At 33.3% G+C, this 14,478-nt stretch overlaps 1 protein-coding gene across 3 annotated transcripts in view; it reads left to right on the plus strand.

The window, feature by feature from the left end:
- KCNJ16 (potassium inwardly rectifying channel subfamily J member 16) overlaps positions 1-14,478 on the plus strand; it is a 77,041-nt gene that overhangs the window by 58,605 nt on the left and 3,958 nt on the right. Inside the window, exon 1 of one of the 3 annotated variants that reach the window (XM_021002619.2) lies at positions 7,908-7,937. The exons of the other annotated variants lie outside the window; for them this stretch is intronic. The gene's annotated coding sequence lies outside the window, so the exon portion shown is untranslated. Of the gene's footprint in view, positions 1-7,907; positions 7,938-14,478 lie in introns of those variants that run through there. 3 annotated transcript variants of the gene reach the window in all.

Raw genomic sequence — 14,478 nt, forward strand, 5'->3', positions numbered from 1 at the left:
TATGTATATGTGTATGCACGTATATGTATATACACATACACACATATGTATGTGTGTGTGTATAAACTGGGATAAACTAAGCACTTCTGCTTCCTCAGTCTTTGCACTTTTTCCTGATTGGCTCTATCACACTCCTACAATATTTATGTCAAACCTTCCCTTCTCTTCTCAAGTCACTTAGGCCTTATACTTCCCCTTTCCTCAGCAGAGAACTTCAATTTACATTTCACTCCAGAGATCTCTTCCTTCACCAGATTCACACTTCAAATCAACTTAACATTATTTATAATTCCTTCTTCTGTTGCTTTAGTTTTAGAAGAAAAAATGGTTCTCTTCCTTGCCAATGACAAATCTACTGTTTATCAGTGTATAGTGATGCAGTGTATAGAGTGCTGGGCCTGAAGGGAGGAAGACCTAAGTTCAAATCTGACATTATACACTTTTAGCTGTGTGACCCTGGGAAAGTCACTAAACCTTCCTCTGCCTCAATTTCCTCAACAGTTAAATGGAGATGATAATAGCACTTATCTCACAGGGTTCTTGTGAAGTTCAAATGAGATAATATTTGTAAAGCAGTTAGCATAGTGTCTGATACATAGTAGGGGCATAATACATGCCCGTTCACTTCACTTTTTCCTATTTGTGCCCCAGTTATGTTTATTCAGTCTTTATTATGCTTCTTTTAAAAATATTAATTTAATAAATATAAATTAAATTGATCATTCCTATATAAGGCATAGAAAAATGGAGGGGATTGCATGTTATATGGCGAATTTATTAGATAGAGGTCATTTTTCAAAAGTTAATAATAGGGGGCGGCTGGGTGGGGCAGTGAATAGAGCACCAGCCCTGGAGTCAGGAGGATCTGAGCTCAAATCTGGTCTCAGACACATCACACTTACTAGCTGTGTGACCCTGGGCAAGTCACTTAAACCCAATTGCCTCGAGAAAAATAAAGTTCATAATAAGCATTTAATTTTAAAAACTGTCCTGCTTGTTGGTGATTTTTTTCTGTTCTTTTTTTTGGGGGCGGGATGGGGACCCTAGCTCTTTTCTCTACCTTCCCTTCAATTTAAAAAGAAAACAAAACAATACAAAAATCCTTATAACAAATCTGAATAGTAAACAAAATAATTTCTCACATTGGTCATGCACCAAAATGTATGTCTTATTCCACATCTTGAGTCCATCACTTCTCTGTCAGGTGAATAGCATGCTTTATTTTCTGCTCTGAGAGAGACGGACAAAGAGAGATAGAGACAGAGAAACAGAGAGAAGCAGCTGAGTGGCTCATGCTGTGGCCTGGAGTCAGGAGGACCTAAATTCAAATCTGAACTTAGACTCTTAATAACTGTGTGATCCTGGGCAAATCACTTAACCTCTGTTTGCCTTAATCCACTGGAGAGGGAAATGGAAAAGCACTCCAGTATCCTTGCCAAGAAAACCCCATGGACAGTGTTGGCGTGCTATGATCCTCAGGGTCACGAAGGTCATACACAACTGAACAATTGAACAACAAATATCCTACATATAATATACTGTATTTATATTCATGTGTATGTATACGTGTGTATGTGTATCTGTATGTGTGTGTGTGTGTGTGTATATATTAGTACTTACTAATGGATAAACATATGTGTATATGTGCAAATGTGTTTATATACATACATACATATATATCTCCAAGGTTATTGTGAAAGTCAAATGAGATAATATTTGTAAAGCATTTTGCACATATTAAGTACTATATATAAATGCTTCTTCCTTTTCCAATTTATAGCTCCACCCATCAGTGCATTAATGTGCCTGTTTTTCCACTGCTCTTCCAATATTTTTCATTTTTCTTTTTTGTCACCTTTGCCAATCTGATAGATATAAGGTGAAACCTCAGAGTTGTTTAAATATTCATTTGTCTAGATAATAATTACGTGATGTATTTTTCCTCCTATGCTTATTGGTAGCTTGGATTTCTTCTTTTGAAAACTATCTGTCCTCACCCCTTGATCATTTATCTATTACAGAATGAGTTTTTTTTTTCTTAATCTTTGAATCAGGTTTTTATGTAACAAGCATTCTGGCAAGTCATGATTTAGTTAGCTATGAAATAGGCCTAAGTTGCTATAGATCCTCAAAGTTATGTTGCTTTCTTTTTAAATCAATACTAAATACTTTTGAGGATTACTACTTTGAAGATTACTACAGCTTAGTAATGTAGTTTGAGATTTAGTATTGCTTCCTTCCCTTTTTTCATTGTTTCCATTGACATATTTTAGCTTTTACTCTGCCAGATGTATTTTGTTTCCCTCTTTTATATTTTTTTCTGTCTTTATACAGTAATTCTTTAGTTGTTTATTATGTCACTGATTAAGCAAATTATTTTAGGAAAATAGTGTCATTTTTACTATATCAGCTTATGAGTAACTGATTTTTACCATTACAGTATTTTTAAAAATTCTATTAAAAAAGTGTTTTATAATTGTATTTTTATAGTTCCTATGTACTTTGGTAGAATAATTTTCAAGTATTTTATGGATAATACTACAGTAATTTTCAGTGGATTTTCTCTATTTCCTCCTGATTGGATTTTTGGAGGGCATTAGGGTTGTAATATGCCGATTCATGTGGATTTATTATATGTCATACAGCTTTATTGAAATTGTTATTTGAATTAATTTTTAGTTTACTTTTGCGTTTTCTAAACAAATCATTAGATGAAAAGATCAGTACTTTTATTTCCTCTTTCCCTATGCTAACTCAATTTCTTTTTCTTCTTTTGTTACTATAGCTAGAATTTCTAGTATTGTCTCAAATGCTAGTATTGAAAATGGATATCATTGATTTACTCCTGATTTTAAAGGAAAATATTCTAGTTTAAATTACATAAAATCATGACTCATGTTTTTTATAGATAATATTTACCCTTTTAATACTTTTGCCTTTTTCTTTAGAAATGGGAATTGTGTTTTGTCAAAATTTTCCTCTGTGTCCATTGAAATAATCATGTGTGAATATATAGAACAGAGTTCTGTTCAGAGCTCTTTCCTCTATCTATAATCCCTTTCTTGATGATCTCAACAAGTCTCAAAGAGTTAGCTATCAAGTAACTCCTACATATGTATCTAACTTTTTATCACTTTTCTCGGCTTCAGACGACATCTTCAACTTTGTGCTGGGCATCTCCGCTGGGATCACTCATTGGTATCTCAAAGTCAGCATGTCAGAACAAAATGCATTATCTTTTCTGCTAACATGATTCATTCTAATTTCCTTATTTCTGCAAGGATACTGCGGTTTTCATCCTAGGACTCATCTTCAAGCCTTCACTCTTAATCACTTCCCATATCCAATTGGTTGCCACATCTTATCCTTCCCCCCACCCCATATCTCTTCCATACATTCTATTTTTTCTGTTTGTATCAAAACTACCTTAGTTTAGGTCTTCATTTCTATTATGGAAAATTGCAATAGACACCTAACTTCCCCTGCTCTCTCACGCTACTCTTCCAAATTGCTGCCAAATTTAAATGATTAAAGCACAGGTTTATCCATGGCATTCACTTTCTCAAGAAGTTTTAGTGACTCTCTATTCAGCTAGAATAAAATATGAATTCCTATGTTTGGCATTTAAAGATCTTAACAATATACCATCAGTCTGTCTTTTCTGGACCCCTACAGATTATTCCCTCAGATATTACAAATATTAACCAAATTGGCCTATCTGCTGTACCAGGTACACAACTTTCTATCTACTACTATTATGACTTTGGGTGAGTTGTCTTCTAAGCTTGGAGTGTTCTTCCTGATCATCACTAGCCCCCTTCAAGGTTTGGTTCAAGCATTATCTCTTATAATTCAGGTGGGGGCATGCAGTTATTCATCCTCTTGTTAGTGATTCGCTCTGTCTTTCTGTCTCTGTCTCTGTCTCTCTCTCTTCCTCCCTTCCTCCACCTCTCTCTCTCTCTCTCTCTCTCTCTCTCTCTCTCTCTCTCTCTCTCTCTCTCTCTCTCTCTCCATATATATATATATATATATATATATATACATATATATGTGTATATATATATATACACACACATATTATATACATATATATATGTAAACACACATATAATGTATGTATGTATGTATGTATGTATGTATGTATGTATGTATCTCACTTGGAACAAAATGGGAATTTAACAAATGCATGTTAATTTATTCTCCACTGACATTTTGCTGGAAGTAAACCAAGGTAATTGATAAGCTAATATATTCACACCTCCTTCTGATGAAAATAGAGAAACTGAGGAGTAAAAATCGCATGTCTTGACTTTCTAAGTAACATTGGTGACATAGGCATTCACAGAGGTTGTTCCTTTCCTTTCTTCTGATTCCCCCATTTTGCAGAAGATAGATGAGATTGAATTTAGGATGAGGGACTGGGGGACAATAAAAAGCTATTATTTGTCTCTTGTAACATTATTTAACTTGCATGTATTGATCTCATGTACCCAGTTTATGTCAGGGACCATGTCTTCCTTCCAGTTTTCATATCTCCCATACATTTGATATTTCATGAATATCAGCTAATAATTAAACAAAAACTTTTGGGAGGTGTCAATATGTCATCACTCCTACCTTGCTCACCAAATGATTGTTGTTGCTTAGTCATTTTCAGTCATGTCCAACTCCTCATGACCCCATTTGAGGGTCATGAATTCTAGATTGTAAGCCTGACATTCTATCTACTGTGCAACCTACCTACTTACCAAATTACATAGGATTGATTGCACCTCAAAAACACAAAGTCATTGATTTTAGAAGGATAAGGGACTTTACAGAAGTTGGAATAGAGTTTCTTGGAATGCTTTTTTTCTGATAGAATCAGTTTGGAAAATCAGGGTCTTATTATAAGGTAAGAGACTAATGAGAAGTTGAATGTATTTATTTGGAGCAAGGATAATTTTGTTTTTTGTCTTTATAACTTGAGCACATTGTATAGTACCTGGGACATATTAGGTACATGTGGTGCACCCACACACATGATACTTATTGCATTGAAATGGACCTAAGAAAGATCAAGTGACTTGAACATATTCACACACCTAATAGTTTTCAGAGAAATTTTTAAAATTCAGGTCTCTTAACTCTGATTAAATTAATTTATATTAAGGTATGAATTATGTTCAGTAATGCCCATCAAGGCCATTTGCATCGCATTTTTTCCCTTGAAAATGTCAGGTCTTTTAAATAAATTAATTGTATTTGAAGTCATAAGATGACATATATAGAGCTAGATAGGACCTTGCAGTACATTGAATCCAAACACCTCATTTTATACATGAAAAACTGAGGCCCAGCAAGATTAAGTGACTTTCTCAGGTTCACACAGCTAATAAATGTTTTAGCTGGGATTTAAAGCCAGGTAGCATCTCTGACTCCAGCACTCAATATTCACTACGCCACCTAACTTCCTTGTGGCTTACAAAGTCAAAAGATCATCATCTATATCTTAATCAAAAGTTTGAAAGACTGTATTCTTTTAGTTTTAATTTTATTGAAACATTTTTAAAAATTATTGAGATCCTTTGTTTTTAATCACCCATTTTTTCCAGTGTTTTTTCTCTCTTTCTCCTCCTCCTCTTCTTCCTGCTCCTCCTCTCCCTTCTTTACCTCCTAGAGAGCCATCCAATATGATAAAGAAAGAGAAAGAAGGGAAAGTAGTTACAAAAACCTGATGAGCTACACATGTTTGAACAACAAACATCCAGAATTGCACAGCCATAGTACTCCACTTTTACAAAGAATCTGGAAGGAGGTATATCTCTTCTTTGGGGTCAACACTGGTAATTATTGTTTCACAGAATTTCAGTTTCAAGAATTCATTTTGTTTTTCTTTATATTTACATAAGGGCCGCTAGATGGTGAAGTGGATAGAGTGCTGGGCCTGGAGTCAGGGAGATTCATCTTGAGTTCAAATCTGGCCCCAGACATTTACTAGCTGTGTAACCCTCAGCAAGTAATTAAATCCTACTTGTTTCAGTTTCCTCATTTGTAAAATGAACTGGAGAAGGAAATAGTGTAACACTCCAGTGTCTTTGCCAAGAAAACCCCTACTGGGGTCACGAAGAGTCAAACATGGCTGAAAATAAATGAACAAAAAAAGACATGTATCTTCTTTTCCTGTTTCTCTTTACTTCACTTTGAATCAGTTCATATAATTCTTCCCAAGCTTTGCTCCATTTTTCATATTCCTCATTTCTAATGGGACAGAAATATTTTATAACCCCACTTAGACAATGCCTAACACAGAGAGATACTTAATAAGTGCCAGTTGACTGACTGCCATTCATGTAGTGACTCATTCAAGCAGCATTTATTTAATGTTTACTATGTGTAGGACACTATGATAAGTTCTGGAGATATGAAGAAAGGCAAAAACAATGTCTGCTCCTCTTCCAAAGGGCTTACGATCTAATCAGGGAGATGAAATATAAATAATTAGGTGCATACAAAATATACAGAGTAGAGAGAAGGTAATCTCAACGACAAAGAACCGAGGGACAGAAATTTGTTTCATTATTCTCTTCTGTTATATTTTTAGTTCTGTGATGTTTTAAGAAAGGCTATTTTTCTAAAGAGAAATGAAAAGCTGTAGCAATCAAAGAGCACACACTTCAATGATGGTTAGATATCATTGTAGCCATTGCTATGGGGAAATCAAGCATCTCAATGATCATTCAAATTAAGAATGAAAGAGGATCAAATGCACTAAGCATATAGCAATGACTGGTCAAAAATGAGAAAAAGAGAAAAGAAAAGAAAAAGAAACAGAAGTGTCAAGAACTAACAAACTATTGCAACAAAACAGGTTAACTAATCCTCAGAAAATATACAATAACTTTCAGAAAGACGACACACAGAGAGCTTGTTATTGATTCATCTCTAGTTTGGCATATGTTTCTTGAAGCTGGATGAGAAGAAATGTTGTTATTATTGTTGTTGTGTTAAGTTGCTAACTATTCCTATAGAGGAAGGAGAAAACCACTTGTCAAGGACAAGTCAATATGGAGAATAGAATATAGAATATTAGAAAAAAGACATTTTTTTAAAAAAATGGAAGTCTTTTTCATTCAAGGCTACATAGCACACTCATTGTCAGAACAAAACCAGGCAAGCCTATAAGATCTGGACATTTCCATCAGATTCAAAAACATGCACCCAAAACATTCTTTTGGGGATTTCTCTGCTGCTAGTGGACCCTTGCAGTCTTGTTTCCATTGTGGTAGTGCTGAATTTTGATGAATATAGTGATATATTATGCAGCATAATCATTCTGGAATTACATAATATATATTTTGTATAATTAGTGTTATATTTTATTATATTATTTTACCATATATTTATTATATTTTATATTTATATTATACTATATTCTGTATTATTATATTGTATATTCATATTCTGAAAATATTTTTGCTTATTTTTTTCCAACCATTTTATCTACTGGGGAATGTTTCCCCCCCTCTATTTCTATTGGTTCTTTATATTTCTTGGATATCAGACCATTATCAGAGATATTTGATAAAAAGGCATCTTCCCCATTGACTGCCTCCCTTCTTATACTTGTTACATTAATTTTATTCATGTAAATGGGTTAAATTTGATGTTATAAAATTACATACATGTATTTATATGTATATGGGACACACATATATATTATCTCTTATAATCAACATTATTTCTTTGTAGAGAAGACTTCTCATATACCAGAACCTATAAAAATTGTATAATCTCCTTCTTTTCTAATTTTTCAAAATGTCATGATCTTACTATTAGTGACATCTATTTTTGAATTTATTGTGGTACATGATGTAAGATGTTGTTCTAAGTTTACTTTTTTTCTACAGCATTCCAGTTTATCTAGCAATTCCTGTCAAATAAGAAGCTTTTCTTAGGTAATTAATATTTTGGGATTTATCAGTACTAATTTGTTGAGTTCATTTATTTCCCATTCTCACTTGTTGAGTCTGTTCTATTGATATGCTTTCTATTTTTCAAACTACTTCCAAGTGGTTGGGCTAATTCTTGTTTTGCCATGTATTCTAAGGTTTCAAAGACTAGTGTTTTTTGTTCCTGTCATTTTCATGATTTCCTCTGATTTTCTGGACCTTTTGTCTCCCCCTACCCCCAGTGAATTTTGTCATTATTTTGTCTGCCTCTGAAAGGCACAGTTTAACTCAGTTTGATTAATATAGTATACAATTTGTGAATTAACTTCTATAATATTGCCATTTTTATTATATTGACATGGCATAAAAATTAGTACTGAAAATTTCTTAAGCTACTTAAGTTATTCATTATTTCTTAAGTATGTTTAAGTAGATTAACTCTCAGATATTTTATGATTATGAAAGTGTTTTTAATTGAGCTGTTCTCTCTATTATCATCTCCTATATTGGCTTCAACTTTGCTGAAGCTACTGTTTGTCTTAATTAGTTTCTTTGCTGATTATCTAGGATTTTCTAATTAAATCATTAGGTTATCAGCAAGTAGGGATAGCTTGTTTCTTCTTAACCTATATTTATATTTTGTTCTTCTTGTATTTTTACTAGGATGTGGATTTCTGGAACTATGTACAATGACATGAGGAAAAGGGTGCATTTGTGCTTTACTCCTACATTACATGGGATAGTCTATTAGTCTTAAAATATAAAAGTGGCTTTTGGTTTTAGATAGGTGCTTTTTAATCATACTCAAAATACAACCCTCTATGGCATAAAGTCTATGTTTATACATTGTATAATTGTTAGCATAAATAAATATTATGTTTTTTCAAAATATTTTTATGCAGCTATTGATATAATCATGTGATTTGAGATTTTTTTTATTTTAATATAATTAGTTATCTTAATTATTTTCTTAATGCTCAACCATCCTTATATCCTTGCTATAACTGCAACTTAGACATATTAAATATTTGAGTACATTTCTGTAATCTTTTTGCCAGGATTTTATTTAACACATTTGAATATATATTACCATATTCTTATTGTTTTGCTTTATACTTCCTCATTTGGGATGATCATACCATATTTGAATAACAAAAAAGTTTTGGCAGAGAGCCTTACTTCTTATTTTTCAGAATAATTTGCATACTACAGGCAAAAAATTCATAGAATTCTCATTCAATTTCCTTATCTCTCCTTCCATAGTTCCTTTATTGATTGTTCAATTTCCTTCTCTAGAAATTGGTTTGTTTTAGTTTTCTATTTGATGTCCTTTTAATTGAGGCATTTGATATTTTTGTAAATCATTTCTATTTTGAATTCTCAAATTTGTTGGCATGTAATTGTATAGCAGATTCTGATAATTATTTTTATTGCTTCTGAGTTTTCTGTAATTTTATTTTGTTTATCAAAAATACGTTTCTCCTCTCTGATTTTTAGTCAAGGTGGCAAAAGCTTATCATTTTTGTTAGTCTTAGAATCAGATTCTAGTACTATTTGTCACTTTTATAGACTTTTTGCTTTCAAATCTATGTATTGCTTTCCCAATTTTCAAGATAGCTTCTTTTGTATTTATTTTGGGTTTGTAATTATTTTGGTTGGTTTTGAATTTTATTTATACATATAATTTATTTATCTTTTTTCTTCTATTTTGTTAATGTCTACATTTATACAGCGATATGTGTGTTTGTATGCATAAACTTCTTAAGATTCACTCTAGAAAATTTTTGCATGTTATCATTATTATTGTCTTTCATAAAGTTATTTTTTCTATGATTTATTTTTGTCCCAGTCATAGTTTATTATTTCATTCTTAAATCTCCATTTAGGTCTGTGTCTTTTAATTGTGCTCCCTGTATTAAATACATAAAAATTTCATTATAGTATTCAAATGATGTGTTTAGCATTTGTTTTTTAAACACATATTTATAATTTCTCTGTTCTCTATTAAGTGGCCTATTTTTTGTGAACATGTCATATGATGCTGAGAAATAAGCATATTCTTTGGTGGTCTTAGTCATAAAGTGTATTTCTTCAGTTATTCATATACCTTTTTTTCAAGGTATTTCTTAAAACAATTTCATGATATCTTTTATGGCTTAACGCTCATAATTTTACTTTTAGGGTTGTGCTCTGAGTTTTAATTGAATTTTTTTTTCATTTAAATTCTTTGGCATTTCAGCCATTTTTCCTTTTGCTCTCCCACTATTTACTTTTCAGACTTCTTCTCTTTTGCTGAATAATACACCACCTAAACCTTGGCAGCAAAGTGTTTCATTCTCCTTTCACCTTTGTGAATCCCTTCTAGGAACATGAAGGCTGTAAAAGACTCGTTATGAATGAGCACTTAAAGGATTATTGCATGGTTGTAATCCTGAGAAGGCCAAGACTAGTGGATTGCTTGAGCTCAGGAGTTCTAATATGTAGTAGGATTAAAGTAGATAGAGTATCCACATTAATTCCAGCACCAATATGGTAGGCCCCAGAAGAAGGGGTGTCACAAGCCTGCCTAAGGAGGGACAAATCAATCCAAGTTAGAAACAGAGTAGGCAAAATCTCCCTTACCAGCCAGCAGTGGGGTCAGATCTGTGAATGGCCACTGCATTCCAGTTTGGGTGAGATGGTCAGCCAGAAAGAGAGAGACACAAAGAGAGAGAGAGAGAGAGAGAGAGAGAGAGAGAGAGAGAGAGAGAGAGAGAGAGAGAGAGAGAGAGAGAGAGAAAGAGAGAGAAAGGAAAGGAAAGGGAAAAGAAGGGAAAGAAAGAAGAAAAGAAGGAAGGAAGGAAGGAAGGAAAGGAAAAGAGAAAGAATGAAAAGAGCAAAGGAAGAAAAAGAAAATGATGATCACAGACTATAGTCACAGAATGGTTTATATTTTTTGTTTTGGAAGTATTCTCCATTTAGCTTATCTAAAATACACATTTCTTGCAAATTTTGTATCAGTTGGGTTGATGAGGAGAGAGCAAAACAGAATGACTGTTTTTTTTTATGTTTTCAGTATTCTCTGAATCGCCAATGTAACTCAATGCCACTAATTGAGAATTAGATTCTTGTCATAGTCATCCTATAACAACTCCTTAAAGAGTAGTTAAGAATGACTTTCTTTTCTTTCTCCAATGAATGAATTAGTTCATTGGTGTAGTCTTTAACCAGAATTGGAGAAGGGGGGTAGAAACGGAATTGGGGGAATGAAGGGAAGGAAATGATGCACTCTCTATACTTTGTAGGTTTATATGCTATGGTTTCCCAGACTTATTTGATTCATCTCCTAGTTCCCATAAAGGAAACACTTTTTAAACAAAAATAAACACCACAAATTCCTAGAGCTCAGGAAGCATGTCATGCAAAGAGAAATATTCCATAGCAACACTTTTTTTTTTTGGTGGTAGCAAGTAGGTAAACATTGTGATACCTGAATCTGCCATTAAATGTCATTGTGTCACAAGAAATGACATAAGAATTCAAAGAATCACATTAAAACATATGAATTGCTATAAAGTAAGCTAAATTAAAGGGGAAATCTACAAAAATGTTATAACAAGGTATAAGATAACGAAAAATAAAAGAAAGTGTATTGTAGTTCTATTGGACCTAGAGAAGAGTTGAGAAATTGCACCTCCCTCTGTCCATTGTAAATTTAGTGTCCCATGGATGTATAATATTGCGTATATCTGTCAGACATGGTTGATCTGTTACTTTATTTTCTGAGCTACATTTTACTCTTTCAAAATATTTGCTATAAGGAGTAGCTTGCTGTGTAGGAAAGAGGAAGGGAAACATTCAGAAATAAATGTGATGAAGAAAACAAAAGGCATCAAAGAAAAGAGAAAGAAGAGAACTTTATTCCTTTAGGTACTTCAAAATGCTTTTTGATTGCGATGATAACAATATAGAATTGGAATTTAGAGAATTTAGGAATTATAGAATTTAGAGATGATGGCTTTAAACAAAAATCAGCATTTAATTTTATGTAACAGAAGTCTTCAAAAGAAACCAACCAACCAATCTTCAACTCAATGATACAATGGCAAACACATTTAAAATTGGATTGATCTCACATGTGTATCTGGCAGGCCCATAGCAATAAATTGAGTATTGAGTAGTCTGACAATAGGATCTTCTTTACTTACCTTGCCCCCTGAAAAATGGTTGTCATCAAGCATTGCTAGTTTTTGTTTTGCATTAATTTTTTTTTTGTGGCTAGTTTATTTAGCATAATTTGTGTTAAGCTATAGGATCCTGAGGATCCATCTTTTCATTTGAACATGTCCATTGGGACATTTATCAGTTAAATAGCCAGGGAGTGAAAAGAAAAGATAGCTAAAAATTTTATTTATTGGGAAGAGATTTGAAAATGTTCTGGTGATTCCAAAAACAAAACTACAGCCAAGGGGTAATAGGTTCATTCACAGGAAGAGAGAACAGAATTCCTTTGGTCCTGGCTTATTTCCACGATAATGTCAAATTCTAGAAAGAAACCATTCAAATGTTCAGATATGGTAACTGACAGCTAACATGTGAAATGTAAGTCCATAAAAGAACATAGCTTGGTTTCAGCATTATGAGTTAGTGCAATGGCTCAGAAGGAATTGCTACTGAATACCACCTGAATTCTAAATGATATCAAAGGGAAGCCATTTTAGAGAACTTCTTCTGTTGATGGCATAAAAGAACAGAGTCAAGAAATCACTCATGATTTATGAATTGTTTCTTTGCTCTCTCTAACTCATGATGTTTGTGGTTCACCTAAAAGAATGGTTGTTAGAATCAGTCAAGATGAAAATAATTATAATTCTTAATATGTTTCTTAGTTCAAATTGCATTGGTCTTTAATAATACTTTTTTTAAAAAAAATTTCACACATTGTGTAATTGGGGCAAAAATGAGTAGGACAGGGCTTGAAAATAGTATTACACTTCTAGTTCTTTTATGATATCACTACAAAATTTCAGGTCGGATAATTTTCTTCAACTAATAGCTCATGATATAGATAAAACATTTGCCAGAATATTTCCAAGTTCTGTATTCCAATAAGCGTTTTGGAAACCTGTGGTTTTTTTTTTTTTGGTACAGCAAACTAATCACATATTTTATGCACAAATATACCCTTTAAAACTTTATTTTAATGCCAACAAAGGACATGATATGATTACTCCAAACTGATACGGAGAAAAATACAAACAAACAAACCTTTAATGTGTGCCTAACTGGTTTCTTGGCATGGGAAAGATTTTCAGCTTGTAAGCATGTAAGCAGAGTCCATCCCACACAAATGTTCCATCGAACAAAGTATTTATTGTAGAGTGGGCCTGATCTTGAGACAAGGGAGTAAACTGATGCCTTTTGGTAGGTACATTAACCATTTCAGAGCACTCAGAACCCTAGGTGCTCAATAAGAACTTGTTAAACCAAACAACTCCCAACATTTTGTGCACTAGAAAATGATCTTTGCCAACCAGGACCTGATGATAGCCATTTACTTCCTCCTAAGTCTCCATGCATACATAGATAGGTCCAAAGCACAATCAAAAGTAGCAAACTATTTCCCAGTTGCAATAACTACAGAATTAAAACTCTGTAGAAAATTAAGAATGGTGTCATGGGGTTATTGTGTTTTTTTCCTTGATATTTGTAGCTGAAGAAAATTTCTACTTTAAAATAGTTACTTTCACTTTCAAATGTGAAATTTGAAGCTCCTTGTTTTCCATTTGGGGGACCAAATTTATTAATGAGTTATGCTTCCTACAGTGACATTGTAAATGACCACTGGGAACCAGTGAGAGGAAAGAGGCAGTTGGAAGTAGAATGATGAGTTTTTACCAATTAAATTTGGAGAGATGTAGAGAAGCAACCACAGCGTCTGACAGTAGAGCAAATCGGGCATGCTCCCTTTAAGAGAGAAAGGTGTTTAGCCCTTTGGCAAAATTTTCTCCTCCCTTTCAGAGGGGAAGTGAAGAGTTGGCAGTGTCAAAATATGAGTGAGTGTGATGGAACAAAAGCAAAAGCAATTTTACACCTTACTGAAAGACACCTGGGAGTGGTTTTACCTCCCCTGGGCTCAAGACAGAATCTCCCAAACACGCCTAGAGGTAGATTTTTGGAAAAACAAGCTCCCTGTGAATGAGATGTAACTTAGTTCCCTGTCAGGGAAAGTGAAACAAGGAGCAAGATAGTTTCAGGAAGAGTGGGAGCAGAAAAGGTGCTGGAAAGTGACAAAATTCCTATTTGATCTGCTATAGAAACTGTCCATCTACAGTTGTATGTAAGTTTCAATGTATTCTGGAGTGGAGAAAATACTTCATGTTTGTGGGCTATATTTTTTTTTCCCTTACAGCTGAATTTTGAGAGGTTTGCCTAATAAGGAAAAAATGTGCATAATGTCAAATGTAAGCTTAGCATTTTGGAAGTTTGTAGAGCTCTTAGACAAAATCTTGAAATAATCATATTACTTCTTAATTGTAGCTAGCTAGAAATATTTCCAAGCATTTTG

The sequence above is a fragment of the Phascolarctos cinereus genome, unplaced genomic scaffold (assembly GCF_003287225.1).
Source record: "Phascolarctos cinereus isolate Bilbo 61053 unplaced genomic scaffold, phaCin_HiC Scaffold_5;HRSCAF=322, whole genome shotgun sequence".
NCBI classification, from domain to species: domain Eukaryota; kingdom Metazoa; phylum Chordata; class Mammalia; order Diprotodontia; family Phascolarctidae; genus Phascolarctos; species Phascolarctos cinereus.